The sequence below is a fragment of the Dermochelys coriacea genome, chromosome 3, assembly GCF_009764565.3.
Source record: "Dermochelys coriacea isolate rDerCor1 chromosome 3, rDerCor1.pri.v4, whole genome shotgun sequence".
Lineage (NCBI taxonomy): Eukaryota > Metazoa > Chordata > Testudines > Dermochelyidae > Dermochelys > Dermochelys coriacea.
The window spans coordinates 112,835,999-112,859,950 of record NC_050070.1 but is presented as its reverse complement, the minus strand read 5'-3'; the positions used below and the strand labels follow the sequence as shown (position 1 = coordinate 112,859,950).

The following is a 23,952-nucleotide window of genomic DNA, read 5'->3' as shown; positions in this document are numbered from 1 at the left end:
TGCAGCACTGCCGCAACATATTGTAGATGCTTCCAACAGTAATGGAAGGGGTTTTCCCATCAATGTAGGTAATCCACCTCTCTAAGAGACACTAGCTAGATTGATGGAATTATTCTTTTCTTGACATAGATGCATCTACCCTGGGGGTTAAGTCCAACTAACTGTTGTGCTCAAGGCACAAAATTTTTCACAACCCTGAGCGACATAGCTAGGTAGCTCTAACTTTTCAGAGTAGATTAGTCCTGAGATATTTCAAAAGGAACCCAAGGGATTTAGATGCTCAACTCCTGTTGAAATTTAATGGGATTTTGGTTCCTAACTCTTTTAGGCACCTTTAAAATGGTAAGTCTAACTGGTTATATTGATGCTTCTTGTTCCAGTTCACAAACTGGACTTAGAAGTGGCAAGATGCACAAAAGTTTAAGATGGAAAGGGTGGGAAAATCTGAACTATTTAAGTTTCAGGTCTGATTTATTTTGGGTTACGTACAAATTTTGCTGGAAGGTGATGGCTTTTGTTTTAGCCCAACATCTTTGCCCTTCTGTAGCAAGGCATCTTGTGGGCAAACAAATCAGTCATTGCTGAAGTCACACAATAGTTGGTCTTTTAGTATTTACTGCCTAAGAGGGCCACTATTCCCCCTGCCACAGTCTACTATGGGCTGTTTTTCTGAGGCTTCAAGTACCTGTACTAAAAAAATACTTGCACAGTGTGGTCAGGAGGCAAAGGAAGCCCATCTCACCCACTTGTGATGTGAAGTTTTGGGTTATTAATATTGGATTATTATTTGCTCTTCAATTACTGCAGCATGTTCTGTGCTGAAGTTGAGAGACAGACTTTTGGGTGGCTTGCTCTGTTTATTTACAACATTCACTAGATTATGCCAATCCTGGTCAAAGAGTCACTAGTGTCTTTTGGCCTGCATATATTTTTTATTTTTCATGTAGTGTGGTACTACCTAATCCTTGTATGGAAGATTCATTCAGGACATTGAATTCAATCTGTGATGTCTGATTATGGTGACATCTCATCTGGTCACACATCTTCTGTCATGAATTTTAACTTGGACTTTCATACATGGACATTTTAGTCCAATATTCCATGTAAGGAGCCTGGAGTTAGAAACCATAAAGCCAGACTCTTGCACTGAATAATAACAGAAATGGCATATCCAAGCCCAAATATCAAGCTCCATGATGTGCATAACCAGATCTAATGTGATGTGATTTTGCTGCAACAAGACAGCCCCAGTAAAATGTCACATGAAAAAATGATTATAACAAGATGACATAAGGCCTGCAGTAGCAACATTATTCTGGTAGTTTGGTCAAAGTTATTATTCGGAAAGCAGGTGGCTTTTGTTGCTCCACTGCTCATACACTTGACAGTTTGTGGCTGCACAGTACTTCTTGATCATCTATGTGATGTGATCTGCACAAGAAAAAGGAAATGTTATTTTCTGCCAGCTTGCTGACAAACACCACATCTTCCGCCATAACTTTTGAATCTCTTTGTTCACTGAAGAGCTGTTTCACTTTCTTACCAAAGATCACACTGACAAGACTGTGAAATCGCTTCCACAACAAGGACAAAGCCAAAAAAAAGTGTTATTCCAGGTCCTGCCCCTTTTTGCAGCAGCTCAGGGACTTGTATTTGCAAGAGGTTCTCCTCCTATTCTTTTCTGGAGCTCTCATTTCCCCTGATAAAACAGAGTAATCATTCTGAATGGATACATCTGTGACTGTGTGAAGACTGTGAGCAAAATGGACACCCATAAATGCAGCATGAGGATCAGTGGCAAGGAATAAAATGAAGTTGGCATGAGAGCAAGCTGGCCAGAAGGCACTGAGATTTTAAGAGGATCTTAAGGGTCCCCCCCTTCTCTTTTTTCAGATTCAGAAATTATCCCTCAGGGTGAATACTATATTTGCAGCAAGTAGGGATTTAGCTGCATTTCATTAGCAGTTCTGAGAGCTGTGTGGCCTCAGGACTCTTTCTGCAAAATGTGCCCTAAGGGCTTCAATATGCACAGTGCAGGTGTGGATGTTGCCTGTGAGAGTGCTAGTATGATAAAAGGTGCTAATGTCTTGCACATGAAGTGTAATTGGTATATAAACTCTCAGGATGATTCTTCCCACAGAAAGAACTAAACAAGCCATTCAGTAATTCGACCCAGAAAATCACTAAGGGTATTGTATGGATTAAAGCTCTGCTTTGTCTGGCAGCTGAATTTCTGAGGTTCCTGGGTGTTGCAAAGCACTTGTGCAAAATGGCGAATAGACATTCAGGCTCATCTTTCTACCCCAGGGCTTTTCAAACTTCATTGAACTGCAACCCCCTTCTGACAACAAAAAATACTACGTGACCCCAGGAAGTGGGGGCAAAGCCTGAGCCTACCTGAGTCCTGCTGTCCCAGGCAGGGGTGCACCATGCCAAAGCCCACCCCAGGGAGCAAGCCGAAGTCCAAGGGCTTCGGCCCTGGGCAGTGGGGCTCAGGCTTTGGGCCTGGTCTCCAGCATGTCTAATGCCACTCCTGGTGACCCCATGAAAATGGGATCCCGACCCAGAGTTTAAGAACTGCTGTTCTAGGTTATGTGGTCTTTGCACAGCCTTGGCTTAAGTGTGAAAAAGTCAGGGACTCATGCAGGAAGAGGAAAGTGGAGAGAGAGAGAGAGAGGCAGGCAAAAGACAGCTGCTTCCAGGGATGGGGCACAGATGCCTGACTTTATGTTCTGTGAGAAGGGAGCTGGCTGTGTGATGCTTGTTATGCCCCTGTTCAAGGCAACAGGACTGGGGTACAGATCATAAACTAACCTATTACACTAAGATGATATCTGTCATCAATCTTCTGCTTCAAACAGGAAGCTGCAAGGTCCTAAAAATCTGTCTGGGGCAGGCTATAGGAGGGAGCATGCAGCAAAGGGCTTCAGTAACTGGACGGGCTCTCACTTAAGCATTCAGTGCCCATGCTCACTTTTAAAAAAATTCTCTCTCAAGAGTAAAGAAGTGGCATTCAGCGTGGAGGTCTATACTTTGTATTTAACCTTGTTTGCACCCATTTCTAGTTGCTCTGCCAAGCAAGCATGAATAGAAACAAGAGTTTTCTTCTCCCTACTATGCACTGGGTGAAGGCTTCTATGAGGAATGAAAAGATGGTGTCCATTTGGAGCTAATGGTCTGAATTAGCAGTCAGTAGACATTGAAAAATGTGTTTTAAAATGTTTTACTTTAAAGTATCTCCAGCTGATTAAGGTTCCACAGCTTTTCTGTCACCTTTCAAACCCACCAAAGGTATCTCCAGGGTGGTGGTATTGTGGGGGAGCACTGGTTATTTCACCACATAGTGCAGGGAGAATAGCATCTCTATTGCAGGCTTCAGGATGTTCCAGATCCTTCTTATTGTCCTTGCTAGGGGGTGTCAAAAAGTGTCACTTTGCTAGTGGGTGTCAAAAGCTGAACTTCATATCCATACAGTACAGGTATTTCATCCTGATTAGTAAGTAGTAACTTAAGTCACAATTTTCCAAACTGGCTACCTAAAGTGTGGTTCCAGAATCTGCCAGCGTACCCATCCAAAAACCTACCTGAGGTTTTGTGCATAAAAAGTAAGCAGTTACACTTGCAAATGGTCATTTTTGTGCAGTTACCTGTTTGGCAAAAGGAAGTGGTGGTCTGTGGGTGCAAATGCACCTCTGTGGAAAGTATATATTTATACTTTAAAGTGTAATTCAAATGGCCAGATTTTTTTTTAAAGTGACCCTCAAAGCTTACAAATAACCATCAGCTCTACAAGCCCAAATGTAGAGGTGTTTGTCTTCTACACTTCTAGAATTTCGGCTTTGCATTCCTATCAACTTCTTTAACATTATTTTGGTTAAAACATTATTTTCCCCTTCCACTTATAAAAAATACAAGTTAAATCCATTAGCATACACAAAAAAACCAAAAACCCATAAGCAATCCTTGTATTGGGGTCTGAGCACTATTTAAACTATTGCAGTTTAAAACATGAATAGCTGAATGAAGAGGATAGTGAACCTACTGAGGTTCAACTTAGGGGATCATCATACACTTAGAAGCCTTGCCTAAGTAAGGAGCGAGTTTGGAGTGCTGAATAAGTTGCTCTGGCAGAAGAAAAATCGAGGGTATCAGCCTCAAAAGCATTTAGTACTACTAATAAGCAGCTGTTAGGAATAGGCCTGATTGGAAAGCATTTCCAGCAGAATTTTTTTTTGTCAGAAAACTGTTTCATTTAAGTTGACATGTACGTCAGGAAAGTGTCAATTTTGACAATAATTTTTATGGGGAAAAGTTGGAACAAATTGTCTTGTTTTGATAATGCTAAAGTAAAAAGGTTTCCACTTTATCATTGATTCATTTAGTTCACAGATATATTTTATCATTTTAATATTTCACATCAAAATGGAACATTTTTACCGTATCAAAACAATTTGACATTATCAAAATGAATGCATTGGTAGCCCTGCATCAAAACTTCATAAGGTTAATTCCATGGGAAATTTGGCTCTCTGTTTCAGTTTGGAATGAAAAAAAGTTGAAGTCTTTGAATTTCCTGTGGAATGGAAATTCTCTTTTCTGGTCAGGCCTCGTCATGTATCACTCATCTGTGGCCCATATTGAGATCCTTTTGCACACTGAACAACAGTATTTAACTCTATTAGCAGCTCCATCAACTTCAGTGGAAGTGACTTGATTAATATGTGATTCAACAAGGGGGATCAGTACAAGACATTTATTGAAACTTTTTTTTCCTCCACTGTTAATGAGGTCCTGTCTGCAGAGCCAGTGGATAGTGAATCTAAACTAGCTGATCATCAAATAGAGCTATTGTCCTTCTCCCTCCAGTAGACTTTGCATTGGAAGGATGCATTGTAGTTAGCAGATGACCCAACAGCTGTTGGAAACATGACATCATAAAGCAGAAGAACCCAACAAAGCTGGTATAAATAAAGCAATAATAGTTGAGGTATAAGGCATTTTCTGGGGGATTGATAACCAGCTGGGAGGAGCTAACGGCCCAAACTGTGCTTTGGATCATTAACTTCAACAAGTTATTAATCCGCAGGAAATTTTTCTTGCTGAGGTTCTTGCTGCTATCTTAAAGTGACAAGATTTTTTTCCCATTTAATCCTACCTACTTTATACCAATTGCACTAATAATGTGTGTGGTGGGGGGAAAGCATATTGATCACTGGTCCTAGTAAGGGAAGACAGTGGAGTCATTGAGCAGAGATCCTTGAGTGCAATGCAGTCTTCCCTGAGAAAGAGAGAATGCGTGTGTGGGTTTCATAGGGCTCCTAGATTTCACCAGTGTGCATTATGGCAGTTCTGTAGTTAGGATAACCAGTTACAAGTCTGTGTGGCAGGGAGGTATGTACCAACTGGGCCAGCCCCATATGGTGTTGTTTTGACTTGGTTCCATTTTGGGATTACAGTTGTCTCATTTTTCACATGTAGGATATTACAGAGATGAGACAGGGAAATGATTACATTACATTAATGCAGAATTTTGTTCAAGGAGTCCTGTTATTTAAGCTAAAGTAATTATTCCATAAAGGAAGTTGCCACACAAGTGCTTCTAAAATATGAAGATATAAAGCAAATACATTTTTGTGTCTTCTATAAATAGCCATGTAACAAGAGAAGCTATTGATGAGTGTGCTGTTGTCAGAGAAGCTCAATATCATTTCCAAATCACATCCACAGCATTTTACAGCTTCCTAACAATAATGGAAGCTAGCCTCTTATTTTTAGTTAATGCAATCAAAGGGATCAGTTATGGCTTAGTGTCATTTTGTGCATATATTTATTATTTTTATTTTGTACTCAAAAAGGTGAAGTGAATGAATCCCTGACTGAAAAAGAAGAGCTCCTCTTTCCGCTCCCTCTCCTAAAACATCAGGGACAGCCTCTTGAAATCATCATCAACTCAAACAGCCCCTCCAGGACACATATCATTGAAGAATCATGGTAAAAAGTAATCCCTTGTGAAACTCTGTTCACTGTGATAAAGTTACACCAGGGATGAATTTGGTGCTGGTTATGAGGGGAGAAAATGAAAAGTCTGTGGATGTTAAGATATTTATTTCACCTGTACGTTCGTAGTCTAAAAATACAAGTAGGCATATTAATTCCTATTCAGAATTGTTCTCTTTCTGCAGTGCAAGTATAAGTGAGAACCTATAACAGTACAGGCAGGAAGAATAAGAAAGAAAGAAAGAAGGTAAGGGCTGTTATATTCAAGACATACCCAGGGCACTTTGTGGAGCCAATTTAGAAATCTTATTGTTTTATATCTAGTATACTGGAAAAAAGAAAAAAAAAAAGAGTACTCGTGGCACCTTAGAGACTAAACAAATTTATTAGAGCATTAGCTTTTCACAGCTCACTTCATCAGATGCATACAGTGGAAAATATAGTGGGGAGATTTTATATACACAGAGAACAGGAAAAAATGGGTGTTACCATACAAACTGTAACAACAGTGATCAGGAAAGGAGAGCTATTACCAGCAGGAGGGTGGGGGATGGGGAAAGGGGAACCTTTTGTAGTGATGATCAAGGTGAACCATTTCCAGCAGTTGACAAGAACAGTGCCGGGGGGGGGGGGGGGCGGGAAATAAACAAGGGGAAATAGTTTTACTTTGTGTAATGACTCATCCATTCCCAGTCTCTATTCAAGCCTAAATTAATTGTATCCAGTTTGCAAATTAATTCCAATTCAGCAGTCTCTCGTGGGAGTCTGTTTTTGAAGCTTTTTTGTTGAAGAATTATTGTCACTTTTAGGTGACCAAAGAGATTGAAGTGTTCTCCGACTAGTTTTTGAATGTTATAATTCTTGACATCTGATTTGTGTCCATTTATTCTTTTACATAGAGACTGTCCAGTTTGGCCAATGTACGTGGCAGAGGGGCATTGCTAGCACATGATGGCATATATCTCATTGGTAGATGCGCAGGTGAACGAGCCTCTGATAGTGCGGCTGATGTGATTAGGCCCTATAATGGTGTCCCCTGAATAGATATGTGGACACAGTTGGCATTGGGCTTTGTTGCAAGGATAGGTTCTGGGGTTAGTGGTTTTGTTGTGCGGTGTGAGGTTGCTCATGAGTATAAGCTTCAGGTTGGGGGGCTGTCTGTAAGCAAGGACTGGCCTGTCTCCCAAGCTATGAGAGAGTAATGGGTTGTCCTTCAGGATAGGTTGTAAATCCTTGATGATGCGTTGGAGAGGTTTTAGTTGGGGGCTAAAGGTGATGGCTAGTGGTGGTCTGTTTTTTCTTTGTTGGAAAGGCAAATGGGATGTATAAGTAGGGGCATTGCCAGCAGATCGAGGGATGTGATCGTTCCCCTCTATTCGACATTGGTGAGGCCTCATCTGGAGTACTGTGTCCAGTTTTGGGCCCCACACTACAAGAAGGATATGAAAAAATTGGAAAGCATCCAGCGAAGGGCAACGAAAATGATTAGGGGACTGGAACAAGTGACTTATGAGGAGAGATTGAGGGAACTGGGATTGTTTAGTCTGCAGAAGAGAAGAATGAGGGATTTGATAGCTGCTTTCGACTACCTGAAAGGGAGTTCCCAAAGAGGATGGATCTAGACTGTTCTCAGTGGTAGCAGATGACAGAACAAGGAATAATGGTCTCAAGTAGGCAGTGGGGGAGGTTGAGGTTGGATATTAGGGAAAAACTTTTTCCATTAGGAGGGTGGTGAAGCACTGGAATGCGTTACCGAGGGAAGTGGTATAATCTCCTTCCTTAGAAGTTTTTAAGGTCAGGCTTGACAAAGCCCTGGGTGGGATGACTGAGTTGGGGATTGGTCCTGCTTTGAGTAGGGGGTTGGACTAGATGACCTCCTGAGGTCTCTTCCAACCCTGATATTCTATGATTCCAAGTCCTAGAAATGTAATGTAATGCTGGGAGGGTTTCTTTATAGGTCATGTAGTCCAATCTCTTGTACTGAGGCAGGACTAAGTATTATCTAGACCCCTCATCCCCACCACCAAGTGTTTGTCTAACTTGTTCTTAAAGACTCAATGACAAAGATTCCACAACCACGCTTGATAATTGGTTCTGGTGTTTAGCTACCCTTACAGTTAGGAAGTTTTTCCTAATGTCTAATAAAGTCACCCTCTATGCATTATTCAAATCATTTAGGAAGCTTTTAATAGAACCAGACCCAGGACAGTTTCCTATGGGACTTCCAGCTTGACTGTGAACTATAAGTAGTCAGAGTACAGTTTTCCAACCAGTTGTGCACCCACTGTGACAGGGTCCTTGGAGAGTGCAACCTGGACTGTGAAACCGCTCAGCCCTCCAAAACCCACCAACGTGGGTTGGCCCTCACACTGTGATGCTAATGTCAAGCTACAAACTTCTGGCAGATACTGCACACTGACAGGCAGGGACACACTCAGAGTTGCATGAATGCTCTCCCAGCCACTCATGAATCAACAATAAAGAGGCTCCAGCCAATTCCCCTAGCTCCTCAGGCTTGCCCCCCAGAACTATACTCTCTTGCCCTGGCCCGTGTAAGTTCATTACCCAGTTCACTACTCCCTCAATGTGGAGTGGATGCACACTAGCCTTTTGTAAACTGAGCTGAGATTTCCCAAAGACTTCAACCAAAATACACTGTTTTAAGTAAAGCAGATGTATTAACTACAGATAGATTTTAAGTGATTATAAGTAGAAGGCATAGAGATCAGAGTTGGTTACTTAACAAAAATAAATTCACAGTATAAGTTCTACAAACAAACAGGATTTGAATCAAGCAATGTCTCACCCTGACAGATGGTACAAGCAGGTTACAGATCCTCAATTCATAGACTGGACTCCATTTCCAGCCTGGGACCACACTTCTCAAGTTCAAAGTCTTTGTCCTCCAGATGTTCCTTTGGGTGTTGAGTTGGGGGAGAGGCCAAGTGATTATATCATTTCCCCTCATATTTTCTTCCAGATTGCTGGAAAGATCTTTGCTCTGACTTGGGGATGTGGCAGTCCCCATTGGTCAAGTCATCTTCACTGTATATGTTGTCTCAGATTAGTCTCTGAGATGGCTATTGGGAAAGTGGATTCCCTTTAATGGGCTATCAGCATGTCTGGCTGGTCTTTTGTTGTAATTTAGAGGTTGGTATCTTCCAACTGCACAACATATTTCAGTAACACGTACAGCAACATGTGATAAATTCACATGACATTAATATCCTGTTAGATTGTGTGTACTGTTCTACAGATCAAGACTTTCAAAATGATACCTCACAAGCCACACATTGTATAAAACATATTATATCACCATGGTGAATATGGGGGTTCCAGGGTGCTACTTTGAGGTACAGAGTGTCATGCCTCCCCTCCCTTAGTTTATTGCAGGAGTATTAGTCGCTGACTAACGTGGAGGCAGTGTGCCCAAGTGAACCACCTTATAGCAAGTTCATCTAGGCTATGAGAATAAGCTTTCGTGAGCTACAGCTCACTTCATCGGATGCATTCGGTGGAAAATACAGAGGGGAGATTTACTTACTCACACACACTGTAAGGAGAGTGATCACTTAAGATGAGCCATCACCAGCGGGGGGGGGGGGGGAGGAGGAAAACCTTTCACGGTGACAAGCAAGGTGGGCCATTTCCAGCAGTTAACAAGATTAACTGCTGGAAATGGCCCACCTTGCTTGTCACCGTGAAAGGTTTTCCTCCTTCCCCCCCCCCCCCCGCTGGTGATGGCTCATCTTAAGTGATCACTCTCCTTACAGTGTGTATGAGTAAGTAAATCTCTCCACTGTATTTTCCACCGAATGCATCCGATGAAGTGAGCTGTAGCTCACAAAAGCTTATGCTTAAATAAATTTGTTAGTCTAAGGTGCCACAAGTACTCCTTTTCTTTTTGTGAATACAGACTAACATGGCTGCTACTCTGAAACCCATCTACGCTATATTTATCTAGTTTGCTTAGAGAAGATCACATGATGTAGAACTGATCAATTTTTTTAAAATTGTTCACTTTATTAATATAACTTCATAAGCAAAGTCTTATGAAAATATTCATTCATAAAACTGGTTACCCCAATAACTGGCTAATTGAATTTCACTTTCAATCCAATTGCTGCTTAAATTGTTGAAACTTGCACTGTTTCAACATTGAAACTTTTGTTCACTGTTTGCCATTCCTTACACTTGTCCATATTGTAACTCAAACTGCATTTTAACTTGTCCCAAACTCCATTTTAAAATGCTCACTTCATTTTGTAAAAGCTTGCTGCAACCTTCATTTTTGCAAAACCCTGCTGTAATCTTATTAAATTAGATGTGTGAATGAGGTATGTATGGATGATGGAATCAAACTCCAGCCCCAGCCTGTCCTGATGAAATAAGTTGTAAACACTCAATGGCTGAAGATGCAGACAACAACCCCACAAAGTAAGAGGAGTCCACCCTCAAAAGGAAAGAGCAGAAGTACAATTGAAGAAACATCAAAGCCAGGTCCTAAGCTGAAAGTCATGTCCGCAATTGATGGGTGATCAATCACACCCAACCCAGAGGCAGTGTGACACAGCAAGACCTACAGACTCTGGATTCAAAAGCCTACAAAAAGGATGGGTGAGATGGAAGACTTTGAAGGATAACATTCTGCTGCCAACATGGAAGGGCATCGGTGCATGCCCAACAGAGACCCAGCTCCTCCTTGTGCCTGGCTTTCCTGGCCAGTTAGCCATCACAAGTTACGAACTCAAGCTATATTCAGGACTGGTAACTATACAGCAGTTGCAGAACCTGTGTGTGTGTATGAACGAACGTGTGAATGAATGTCAAACTGAATGAAATGTTATAGCTATAACTGACTGCCTACTATGATTTTTTGTATTCACAATAAATGTGACATTTTGTCTTATCCCCTTTAATAAGATCCTGCTGGTTTTTATCTTATTGGTATAACAATGAGACAGTATCAAAAGCCTGTCTCAAGTCAAGATATCACATTACTGCTCAGGCTTGTTATCCTGATAAAGAAGGATGTTAGGCTGGTTTGACATGATTTGTTCTGGACAAATCCATGTTGACTTATCACCTTATCTTCTAGGTGTTTACAACTTAGTTTTGTTGTTTGCTCCATTATCTTTTAGGTACCAAAGTTAAGCACACTAGGGGTTAATAATTCCCCGGGATGTCCTTATTCCCCATATATATATATATATATATATATATATATATATATATATATATATATATATATATAGGGTATTCTATTTGCCATTTTCTAGTCCTCTGGGGATCTTTCCAGTTAGACTTCCAGCTCCGAGCTCCTTCCTACTGGTTTCTATAGGATTTTCAGCCTGTTGGTCTGGTTGTCCTTTTTCAGGGTATTGTTTCCAAGCAGCTTACAGCAGCTTGCTGGCAGGAGTGCCTTTCTCCAGCTTGCTTGCTCCATGGGAAGCCACCCTGCCCTGCTGCTTCCCAGCTCTTTTATCCTCCCAGTTGGTGCAAGTGTAACACGGACAGACCCTGGTCATCGTTGGGCAGGATCGAACCTGGGACCTTTGGAGCTTAGTGCATGAGCCAAAAGCCAACTGGCTGTTAGTGAAGGCTGTAGAGCAGACTCATTTTATCTCTCTCTTTAAGTGGTCTTGGTGCCACTAGATGGGACAGAACACCACACCCAGAAGGTGTGTGGGTTACACAAGGCTGCCAGTCAACATTCACTAGCAGGACCTGCATGAACCCCTTGGTTGCTGGGCCAGTATGGGGTATATTCACCCCATGACAGACACCAATTGAGGTTAATTGATTTATGGTCTTCTACTGTTTAACAGTCAAAATTAGACCAGTCCTTGGGTGGTATCAGTAAAATGTTAGACTGAATCAATCAAAATCTCCTCACATCTTTTCTTAAGCAGTTTCAAACAAGTCATTGTGACAGTTTATGAAGTTTCACTCACTTTTTACAGTTGAGATAAGGTAAGTTTGTAGGCATGTTAGATTATCGCAACATCTCCAGACACAGTCAGAACAGTCTCTATTCTGTATGCAGGCCTGTAACCAGAATGACAAGGTCAAGAAAGCCAGCTAAATCTAGATACTGGGAAAGTGATTTTATCACAACCTTTTGTGAGGGTTCCTGCCCCACTCTGAACTCTAGGGTACAGATGTGGGGACCCACATGAAAGCCCCCTAAGCTTATTTCTACCAGCTTAGGTTAAACTTCCCCAAGGCACAAATCCTTTGTCCTTGCCACCACCAAGTGATTTAGACAAAGAATCAGGGAAAGGACCACTTGGAATTCCTACTCCCCCAAGCCCTAGACCCCCTTCCTGGGAAGGCTTGAGAATAATATACCAACCAAATAGGTAAACCAGATTCTTAAAAAACAGAACTTTATAATAAAGAGAAAAAAAAGTAAAAGAAACACCTCTGTAAAATCAGGATGGAAGGTAACTTTACAGGGTAAACAGATTCAAAACACAGAGGATTCCCCTCTAGGCAAAACTTTGAAGTTATAAAAAACAGGGATAAACCTCCCTGTTAGCACAGGGAAAATTCACAAGCTAAAACAAAAGATAATCTAACATGCCTTGCCTTATTTACTTACTCTTTTTGCAATATTGAGACTCATTTTAGGATGGTTTATAGGAGAAGGAGTTTTCTGACCTGATGCTTCCCAAGAGAACTTTCCCCTGCCCAGATTTGAAAGTATCTTCTTTCCCCATTGGTCCTTTTGGTCAGGTGCCAACCAGGTTATTTGAGCTTCTTAACCCCTTACAGGTAAGGAGGAATTCTAGGCTACCCTTAGCTGCATGGTTACGACACCTTTCAACAATCTTAAATAGAAATGGCAGATTATATCCATGGTGATAGTTGGTTAGATTGCCCATTTCAAGTATTGGTTTATTGGTAAATGGTAAATGCTTCCTTAAGGGAAGTTAGAAGCCTCTCTAAAGAAGGCATTGATGATCGAGTAGTAACAGATCCAGTACTTTCCCATTAATCTTCATTAGCCAGGAAAGCATTTTTTTATGTTTTCTTAACATATCATTACAGGTAATGGGTACTGGTCCCAGCTCTGAAGCCACCAATTAGTTTGTTACAGGAAGTTCTATCAATGCCTTAAAGGACTGTTTTCTTGATAAGTCTTGCAAAGATACTGCAAATAGCTGTGCAGAGAGCCAACTGATGCCAGAGTCCATGAAAGCGAAATTACTGTTACTACTAATTAAACTGATGAAAGGTGGTGTGGGTGCAGGCACACTCAGACAACCCTTGCCTGCTGACAGTGCAGGGCGGGGGAGAGGGCACAACCCTGGAACAGCTTGAGTTCTTCCCTTTCTCTCCCCCCTCCCCCAGAATGCAGTGGGCCCCTTCGTGCGGCTCCCAGCTGTTCCTCTGCTCCTGCCTCAGCCTCTCCCTGTTGGGTGCAGCTCCCTGGCTCAGATACTCTGCAGGGAGCTGGGCCTGGCCAAACCATGTGTCTGAGTAATCTGAGGGGGCATGTGATCCTGCATGCCTCCTTCCCCTCCCCCGCCCAGGTGTTGCCTCTGCACACACTTATTCTAGATTAACAACAAAACAAATAGACTATGGGAGACCAGGGTGCATCTCCTCTGCAACAGGATGTATCTAAACTGAACATAAAATGGTATTTGCATAGCTACAGAAACCACAGCCTGACTCATCTTTTATGGACTTCATAACTGATTAACAGGAAAATATTGGGTTATAAGTGATTAGAGGCAATTAGTAATCTGTGGATGTTAAAACAAAGATGTTCTCTTACAGATGTTAGCAATGTTAAGCCCTCTACATTTCTAAAACAGATGTACACAGTTATGACCCTTTGGAATACAAGATCTCATTCCTACTTAGACGCTACAGATTACTTCCTGCATATAAACAGTCTCCAGCCATGAGCCTCATAACCCCTGCTCTGATCCTTGCCAACAATCAGAATAACCTGCAAATGCTTCTTCACTAAAGCAGTACAGCTACAAAAAACAAACACTGAGAGGTGGTGTGTCACCCACCCTGTACTTCTTCCCCACCCCACCCCACGCCTAGGCCCAGTTGGCACAAGCTTTCACATTGTCCAGATGGTGGCCTTCCTACTCCTGCTGCAGCGCTTTCTCTACCTAGTCAGTGAATGCCAGACTTCTAGTGAGAATCTGAACTAATTTATCCAATAGGGTGACATCATTTATCTCGTACCTATTAGGTAGTACTACTGATTGGAAAAGCAAAGAAAGGAGTCAGTGCTGGAGGAGCACATTTTATTTCTGCACTTTCTGACTGCTGCTCTAGTGTGTCTAGGCATGTAACTTTAGGAAACCAGGTTAATGACAGAGTGAGATGCACACAACTAAACAATTCTTTTGAGCACTATGCGTGACCATTTTGCCTCTTCAATATTTGGCTGAAAGATTGAGTGTTAGGGGAATGCCAAGTACTAAAGCACTATACAGCTGTAGATACTTGCATACAAAAGTCTATCTATTTACCTTAGAATAGAATTGAGCCTGAATGAAAACCCACGATATAAATTACTCCTGGACTTTAGAAAGGTCAGGTCTCAATCTGAACTTGCATCTCAGGCCCAATTATCTAACTCTGGCATCACTCACATGTAAATTTAGTGTCTCTAAAAAGGTGCTATCCTCACCACTTTAGACAATGAATCCTAGGACAGATGTAGCATGAAAAGTGGCAGAATTGTGCCTCACTCTTGACCTAAAAGGGGCCATTCTGATGCTGGTAAACCAAGTGCCAGCTCTGGCCAAGGCCCAAGGCGTTAGCTAAGAACTGAAACTCAGAGCTGGAAACCACACCCACTCATCTGGATGGTAGTTTTGTTCAAAAAGGTACATTAGTCTTATAAGAATGTATTTAGAATTTAGAGCATAAAATGCTTATAAATTGCTGCATGTGTTAATCTCACTTGTAAATCTGTATTCTATGCTACAAGGAAATATGTAAATTTTGCTTTATAACTGAAAATGTTTGCTCTGAACTAATGAGCCCAGGCACAGGATTTCTCCCCCGGCCTATTCACGAAACCCATCAAGATTAACTGAGTCATTAAGTAACATCACCAATCCTTTATGTTGTGAATGGCCCTATCACATTTTGGAGATGCTACCTGCAAGGGAGCATGTCTCAGACTGGAAGAGTAAATGTAAACATGTAAATGTAATCTGATGAAGTGAGCTGTAGCTCATGAAAGCTTATGCTCAGATAAAATGTGTTAGTCTCTAAGGTGCCACAAGTCCTCCTTTTCTTTTTGTGGATACAGACTAACACGGCTGCTACTCTGAAACCTGTAAACAAACAGACAGAGTCACAAGAAAGTTTTTCATATATTTGCTGTTTGAATTCTCAGAGGGCCAGAGACAGTAAAGCAGAGAACCCGCAGGTCAACCTAGGTTGGCCCTGAAAGGCATTTTGAGTTGACAGATCACTACAACCCCATCACCTTTAGGATTTAGACTAACTCATTTGTGTGTATGCTTGCTTTAACCTGTAAAAAACATTTTTTTCCTAATTAATAAGCCTTTAGATAGTTCATTACAGGATTGTCTTTAGCTTAAGATCTAAGGTACAAATTGTCCTGGGGTAAGTAGCTGGTCTCTTGGGACTGGAAGCAACCTGGATATTGTGTAATTTTTAGTGCAAGTCCAGCTTGCCTGGTTGGCAAGATAGACTGGAGAGCCTAAGAGGACAGGCTGACTCCAGGGTAAAACTGGTATAGTGATCTAGCAGTTCGCATTTGTTATGGTATTTGTGAAATCTAATTTTGGAACATAGCACCAGTTTGGGGTGTCTTCCCTGTTTAACAGTCTGCCTTGAGATAGGCACTCTCGGTCATGAGCCATTTCAAGCAGCACGATAGCCGCCAGTAGGGATAATTTACTCAATGTCTATTCAATCCTTGGCCTCAGACTTCCAACAAAGGGATTAATTAATGCTAGTTATGGGGCTGTTTTCTGCGATATTGATCCTCTCTTCAGCAGACAGGGCTGAGACCCATCAAGCGCATTCCACCTACTTCCCTGGCCAGTCATTAGATTTGTAACAATTTTCATTACAAACCTGGACTGGATTCAAAGTAGAGATTAAAGACTCTGGTCCTGATTTTCCATTATCCTGCACCTAGTGCCATTATTCACAGCTGAGTAAGGTAAGTAGAGAGAGAACCCACACTACCCTTCTCACCTGGCAGCATTTTTAATACCCCCCTTTGCACTGCTGTAGCTGACTCCATAAGGTGCAGAGCAATGGAACAACAGGCTTGCTATCTCATTACCAGCCCTTCAGTCCTATTATATATAGGCAGTGTAGTAACTCCAGAATGTAGTGTTTAGATTTGCACTGGAGGACTAAAATCCTTCTTTCCAGTATAAAAATGAAGTATTTTTTGTATTTGATACAGTACTACTTCACCAGTCTACTGCCATTGTGTGTTTTTTCTTGTTCCCTTTTACAAAAGTTTGCTTTGGTTTTCTCTCATTTGAGTGACATAGAAGTGTTTGAGGGAACTGAGAAGGCAGGGGAATACCAGCATTTTCCTATCATCTCTGTCTGATCACCATCACCTGCTGTTGCATGCTGAAGACAGTCGTGGGAGAAAGGGAGTCACTGTTCCAAACTATAGCAAGGGTGCTTCTGTAGCTCTCCATCTGCATAGTCAGCCAGTTACCAGGTCTCTATGCCCCGGTCAGTGCAGGAGTACTTAAGGGCTTGCACCTGTTTGACAACAAGATTTTATTTTAGTTTTAAAAAGGCAATATAAGCACATTACATACTTGTGCAGTGAGTGTGTTAATAAAAACTCTTACCTCCCCAAACTTTTAGAGGATTTGGACATATATGCTGTGAGTGACTATATGTGGAAAGTGAAAAAGATTAGCTGTGGAGGGGATACATGTCTGACATGTCAAGTGCATGTGGACGTTATGATGTTTGGGTGAAATGGAGTTATTGTTGATATTACCGTAAACCTAACTGGGGATATCCTTGGTTTTTTGTTAATTGTAAAGGCACATGCATGTGCACACATTTAACTTTTTTTTTTTGAAGTGGTGCTGCAAACTTGTTCTGGTTGCCATTTACTGTAAGCAAAAGAGACTAAATTTTCCCTTCTCAAAATGTTTCCCCTTTAAAAAAAAACCCTAATTTTTATCTTTTAGGTAATATAATTTTAGTTCCTTGCTGCTTCTTTAGTGTGTTATCACTACCATCCAAACAGTACTTTAGTGCAATCCTCTGTGCCCTTTAATCCTGTCAGTTCAGTGTAACCATTGTATGCGCATCTCCTAGGTCCCAAACAGGAAAATGTCAAGAAACTTTACTAAGAACAAAAACATTCAATTGTCCCTTCTACAATTCAGCACATAGAAGTGGGAGTGACAATTCTAATTTTTCTAGGAAAGCCTGGTTATAAAGCTGCATCATATTAAAAACAAATTACACACTCAGCTTGGAAAGAAATTTCCAAGTGTACCAAAAACCATAAGTTTGTCTGATGCTTTGGGATTTGCATTGCTCTGTACACCAGAGAGAGCACTCCTATGACCCTTTAACTGTAGTAAATAATTAACCCTGATTGCTTGGTGTCTGCCAATTTTGATTTCTCAGTCATGGTCAGCTTTTGTGAGAGGATGTGTAGAAGGAGATAGTACAGTGAGACATTCCCCTCTTGTGTTGTCTGAACCAGTGATCTGCTAGGTCACTCTAAAATCCTTGACTCTGGGAGCCAGCTTTACCCTGCTCCGTTGAGAGAACCTCCGCTCTTGGGCTGTTCATGCACAACCTCTAGCATGCAAGCTGCTCCTTGGCTTGTGCAACTGAATGACACTAGCCAATATCTCCAGTCCCAGACAACTTTAGGAACCTCCATCTTGTAGTGTCTAGTTATGCCCACTGGACCTGCAAGCTTATGAGTTTGTCAATTTTAACAAGGAAATGGATATGTACCAGGCTTGTTATCCCAAGGCAAGTGTCACGCTTCAAACACACTCCTTCAGGTAAAATGAACAAACAGCTTTAACAACTAGAAAGATAGATTTTTAAGTGATCAGTCAAACACAGTAAGTCAGTTGTGATCAAATGAAATAAAAGCAAAATGCATTCTAAGCTGATCTCACTTTCAGTCCCCTTATAAACTTATTTCAGAGTAGCAGCCATGTTAGTCTGTATTTGCAAAAAAGAAAAAGGAGTACATGTGGCATCTTAGAGATTAACAAATTTATTTGAGCATAAGCTTTTGTGAGCTACAGCTCACTTCATCGGATGCATTTGGTGGAAAATACAGTGGGGAGATTTATACGCACACACACACACAGAACATGAAACAATGGGTTTTATCATACACACTGTAAGAAGAGTGATCACCTAAGATGAGCTATTACCAGCAGAAGGGGGGGGGGGGGGAAGAGAAGGAGGAAAACCTTTTGTGGTGATAATCAAGGTGGGCCATTTCCAGCAGTTAACAAGAACGTCTGAGGAACAGTGGGGGGAGAAAATTATTTCAGCGGATGTATCCGATGAAGTGAGCTGTAGCTCACGAAAGCTTATGCTCAAATAAATTTGTTAGTCTAAGGTGCCACAAGTACTCCTTTTCTTTGTTACATAGCTGTACTCCATAATAAAACAAATGTAAGACAAGTCCACTCAGTCCTACTTCTTGTTCAGCCAATTGTTAAGACAAGTTAAGTTTGTTTACATTTAGGAGAGATAATGTTGCCTACTTCTTATTTACAATGTCACTTGAAAGTGAGAACAGGAGTTCACAGGGCACTGTTGTAGCCAGTGTTGCAAGGTGTTTGTGCCCAGATATGCTAAACATTTGTATGCCCCTTCATGCTTCAGCCACCATTCCAGAAGACACATTTCCATGCTGATGCTTATTAAAAAAAAAAGCAGCGTTAATTAAATTTGTGACTTAATTTTGTATGTCTTCTGCTCTCTGGTTTTATCTGCATTCTACTATACATTTCATGTTATGGCAGTGTTGGATGATGACCCAGCCCAGGTTCGTTTTAAGAACACTTTCACTGCGGATTTGACAAAATGCAAAAAAGATACTAATCTGAAATTTCTAAAGATAGTTGCAGCATTTGACCCAAGAATCTGAAGTGCCTTCCAAAATCTGAGAGTGATGAGGTGTGAAACATGCTGTCAGAAGTCTTAAAGGAGCAATGCTCTGATGTGGAAGCCACCTAAAAAAGAAAATCAACCTTCTGTTGATGGCATCTAACTCAGATGATGAAAATTAACAGGCATCTGTCTCCACTGCTTTGGATCATTATCAAGCCAAACCCATCATCAGCATGGAGGCATGTCCTCTGGAATGGTGGTCAAAGAATGAAGGGGCATACAAATGTTTATCATATCTGGCATATAACTACCTTGCAACACTGGCTACAACAGTACTATGCAAATGCCTGTTCTCACTTTCAGGTGACATTGTAAAGAAGTGGGCAGCATTATCTCTCGTAAATGTAAACAAACATCTGTCTGAGCGATTGGCTGAACAAGAAGTAGGACTGAGTGGACTTGTAGCCTCTAAAGTTTTGCATTGTTTTGTTTGAGTGCAGTTAAGTAACAAAGAAATTCTTCATTTATAAGTTGCACCTTCACAATAAAGAGAAGTCTTGTAGTGCAGTATGAGGTGAATTGAAAAAAAAAAACACTACTTTAATTTATCTTTATTACAGTGCAAATATTTGTAAAAAATATAAAGTGAGCACTGTTAACTTTGTATTCTGTGTTGTAAGTGAAAAGAACATTTTAAAGTGTAGAAAAGATATATCTATAATAAATTTAAATTAGTATTCTAATTATTAACCCTGTGATTAATTTTCATTGGAGTTCATCTCTTTGGTTAACTGCAATTAATTGACAGCCTTATTTTTTATTTATCTCATACAAAGGAGAGAGAAAGTAGCTATAATCAGTGCAGCTTTTGGAGAAAAAAAGCTACAGCATGGAGAGCAGGCTACATGTGGCCCTCGCCATGGCCAGATTAACCCATCACTATGGGGCACTATCTGTTAATGAGAATAAAAAACACACACAAACAAACCACACTTCAAGGATGTTCTCCTTCCCATACATCCCACTGCAGTAAGTTCCCATCCCAGCCTATTCACTTACTGCTGTTGGAGAAGCAAGCGGCATATCTACCATGTCCTCTTCTGGCCTTGGCTCTTTTGGGAATGGCAGAGAGTCCCAGAGGTGCACGAGGACAGTCTGCCAACTCATCCACTAGTGCAGATTTGTGCATAAACTGAAAGAATTTCAGTCCCAGGGACCTGGTTGCAATACCACTCACTCAAGTGAGTGAAGTTTTCAGTTCGTGTGCAAATCTACACTGGTAAACCACAAAGAAATTTTGCCTCGTGCTCCCCAGATCTCGCCCCATGGCACATGTCTAGTTTGCCTTTGTGTTAATCTGTCCCTGGCATCTAAAATGAATACATGGTCCACATTAGGGCTGAGTAGATTAGTCCTTAACAGTTCAGAGCCTTATCAGAATCATAAATACTAAAGCCTATCAGTGGAAAATGGCAATTTGCAGTTACCACCTCCTTTAAATAAAAGATCTTTTCCTTCAAGCTGAGGATTTTCTTAACTACCCCATTTCTAGTTTCTCAGTTTGGGATTGAATATTTGTAAATGTGATAGCCTTTTGTAATGCACTGTACGAGGTAAAAAAAACAAAGATAAACCTAAAGCTATCAGAAACTGTCCAGGCCTAATTCTTACCTTTGTGACAATCAAAGTATAAAGACCAAGGCGAGTTGCAGATTTGGAGCCTAAGGACAAGTCTACACCATTGCATAAGTCGATCTAACTTACATCATACAGAGGTTTGAAAAAGATCCCTCTGAGTGATGCAAATTAAAGCAACCTAAGGGCTGTCCACACCAGTGCTATGTTGACGGGAGATGCTCTCCCACCAACATAGCTTCTGCCTCTCACAGAGGTGGAGTAATTATACCAATGGAAGAGCTCTTCACCAGATGTGCTACAGCTGGTTCAGTGCAGCTGCACCAACGTAGCTCTTTTATTGTAGACCTGCCTTGAGTCTAAACTGTGATTGTGCTAAAGAGCTGAGCTACTCTGAACATTTGTAGTAGACTTTGTGATGGGTTCTCTCTACTCACCACCAGCTGGCACTGCATCCTGGCAGTTTTGGGGATTAGCTCTGTCAGGCCAATGCCCCTTCCAGTGGTTATATCCAGTCAGTTTCTCCTTTGCCTTGGTCTGCAGCCCCTCTCTCACTCCAGGAGCTGCTGTAGCCTCTTCATAACTCAACCCTCCAGCTAGGTCACTATCATGGGTCCCCTTCCAGATGGCAGTTTGTCAAGGTTCTTCCTCTCCAGCAATCTCAGGCAGCCTTCTGCTTTACTGCCTCACAGGGCCACTCCCACAGTGGCTATCAGGAGAACCCAGGCCCACCCTCTACTCCAGGTTCCAGCTCAGGGACCCTCTACACAGCAGATAAGGCCTATTTCCTGTACCTTGCTGCTTTTCTCTGAGCCACTTCCATACCTCCTGGCTTTCACCACTCCTCTGGGCTTAGCCAGTCTCTTCATTTCTTCCTCCCAGGGAGTAACTTTAGGCAATGCATCTAGAGCCCCTCACACACTTCTCCCAGAGAGAAAATGCAATCTTTACCCTACCACACCTTCTACTTCTAATTTCCTGTCTTTTGTAGAAGGCCCACCTATCCCTCACAGGTGAGCTTCTCTAATTAGCTGCCTTCAGCCTAAAGCACCCCTGTTTGCAGGGTAATTAACTGATTGGCACACCTGGTCTAAATCAGCTCTTGCAGGATCAGTGCAGGGAGCACACCCCATCACAGAAATATGAGTATTTTTCACTGAGTCCACTCACCACCACACCTGAGAATTTTCTCTTTCCAGGTCTGATGTCCCTTCTATTGCTCACTACACATACTGCTGCCTTTTGTGTTCTCTTTCTCTGTGACTCAGGGTGTCTTGGCCCTCCAGGCATTGCCCAAATCAGTGCCACTTCTATTTTGGGTTCTAGCTCAAGGACCCTCTAATCAACAGCCAAACTTTGCACCATCTTAAACCTTGCTACTTTTCCCCTGCGCCTTCTCCTATACACTCTCTACCTAATTTCCAATTCTTCCCCCCATCCAGAGAACGGCTAGAGGCTCCCTCAGTACAGCCCCATTCAACTGCCAGCTTCCTGATGTTATCCTAGTCCCACCTGTTGCTTCCCAGCTGGGTTCTATCACTATTCAGGGGTTACTTAGTCCCTCAGCTGTGGTCTATCTGGTTAATTGGCCTTGCCTACACCTCATTAACCCCTTCTGTGCTGGTATAGGGTGAACACCCCATCACAGTATTGAAGATGAAAACATCTACAGCAGTCACTAGCAATATAACTGCCCTTTTTATTATCCCATTGATAGCCATCTACTATTTTAAGTGTAATGTGCTCTCTCTGCTATGGCTCCTCTCTGTATGTGTAGTTGGTTCTTAGTTTACATGTGCCTATTTAACACCGACAGACCCAAGTTGTCAGCCAGCGGGATTGAACCTGGGACCTATGAAGCTTAGCATGTTAGTCTCTATTGCACGAGCTAAAAGTCTCGGTGTTTAGCCAAGGCTGTAACAGACCCATCGATCTCTAGGTGCCATTAGATGGGGAACAGAGTACCACTCCCAGCAGGCATGGATAACACCTAGCCTTATACTTTATTTGGGGAAAATCTTTCACCCCATTTCATACATACCAAGCCCGAGAGGCCAGGTTTCCTGTAGAGGATTCTGTGAGAGTAGGAGAATGGAATTTTCCACCCCTGCACTAGAGCACTGCTAGGTATGCCCTATGGGTGTAACCACAGTCCTGAGGCTACACTAGCTCTTGTTGCTTCTAAGCCCTGCTTCTTGAAGGAACAAAAGACCAGGGCTGGTGGATGTGTTTAATCACAGATTCACTGACCTCACTTCTCCTGTGGCCTGCACCTGCCCTAGCTTGTGAGGGCAGCTTCTCTTCAGAAACTTCCCATGTTTTGCTCCCCTTGCACAGCAAAACTGAACTGGTTCCACGTAGGCAAAGCCTCCTTTAGCTGCAAAGGAGAAAGCAACATTCTATTATTTTCTCATTACTTTGCAGTATATGTTTTAATTTTTTCTTCTTTCCCTCTACTTCTGTGCACTAATCCTCCAACACTGAGGATTTCAGGAGAAGATATTAAAAAAAATGCATCTATAAATAAATCAACTTCTATCCTCCCTTTAGCCACTGTATTAGCTCTGTGGTGAGTTGTCCTTTTATCAGCCTAGAAATGTGAACAATTAAACTGTCTTTTGTCCAATTCACATCCAAAGGTTGTTCCTGCATTTTGTAGCCTCGAGGCTAAGCTACTCGTAATGTTTTGAAGCTTCCCTAATAAGGCTCTGCCAATAGCTCCAGTGGGGGCAAACTGCAGAAAGGAGGATCCTTATTCACTCTAAATTAGCATATTCCTTCACTTTTGAAGTCTTTAGCTGAGTTCCTATTCAGCCTGTATTGTAGTGATGACACTGAACTATTGGCCTTCCCTCAAGGCAGTACATCAACTCAGTGGGCTGTTGGCTCTTCTTACATGCTATGTCACACATTAAAATCTGCTGCTTGCGGTCTGTGCCTCATTTCAAGATGAAGTCCCATGGGTTTAACTTCAGGGCATGTTGTTGTTTCTGTCAAGTCTGGAATTCTTTCCTTTCTGAGGTTTGTTGCTGAATCTCAGGTCAGGGTTTTTTGTTTGTTTGTCTGTTTGTTTAAAGAGCCACCAATCCCTTGTGGAAAACACTGACAATTATTCTATTTAAAAACAACTGATGATAGAACAGATTTTTTGAATTCCTATTTCTCATCTGTATTAATAAGGGTCTGAATGTCTAAAAGTAAGTAACAATTTTCGGTGCCTCA

At 41.7% G+C, this 23,952-nt stretch overlaps 1 long non-coding RNA gene across 2 annotated transcripts; it reads right to left on the bottom strand.

Annotated features, from left to right (window-relative positions):
* Positions 1-737: 737 nt before the first annotated feature.
* LOC122459101 lies at positions 738-22,230 on the bottom strand. Of its 2 annotated transcripts, none has more exons than XR_006279565.1 (3): positions 21,901-22,230; positions 11,952-12,045; positions 738-1,431 (listed from the first exon to the last, which is right to left on the bottom strand). It is a non-coding gene; the product is annotated as an uncharacterized LOC122459101 (long non-coding RNA). The 2 variants fall into 2 exon arrangements; XR_006279566.1 differs by lacking the exon at positions 21,901-22,230 and adding an exon at positions 21,556-21,674.
* Between the last annotated feature and the right edge of the window lie 1,722 nt (positions 22,231-23,952).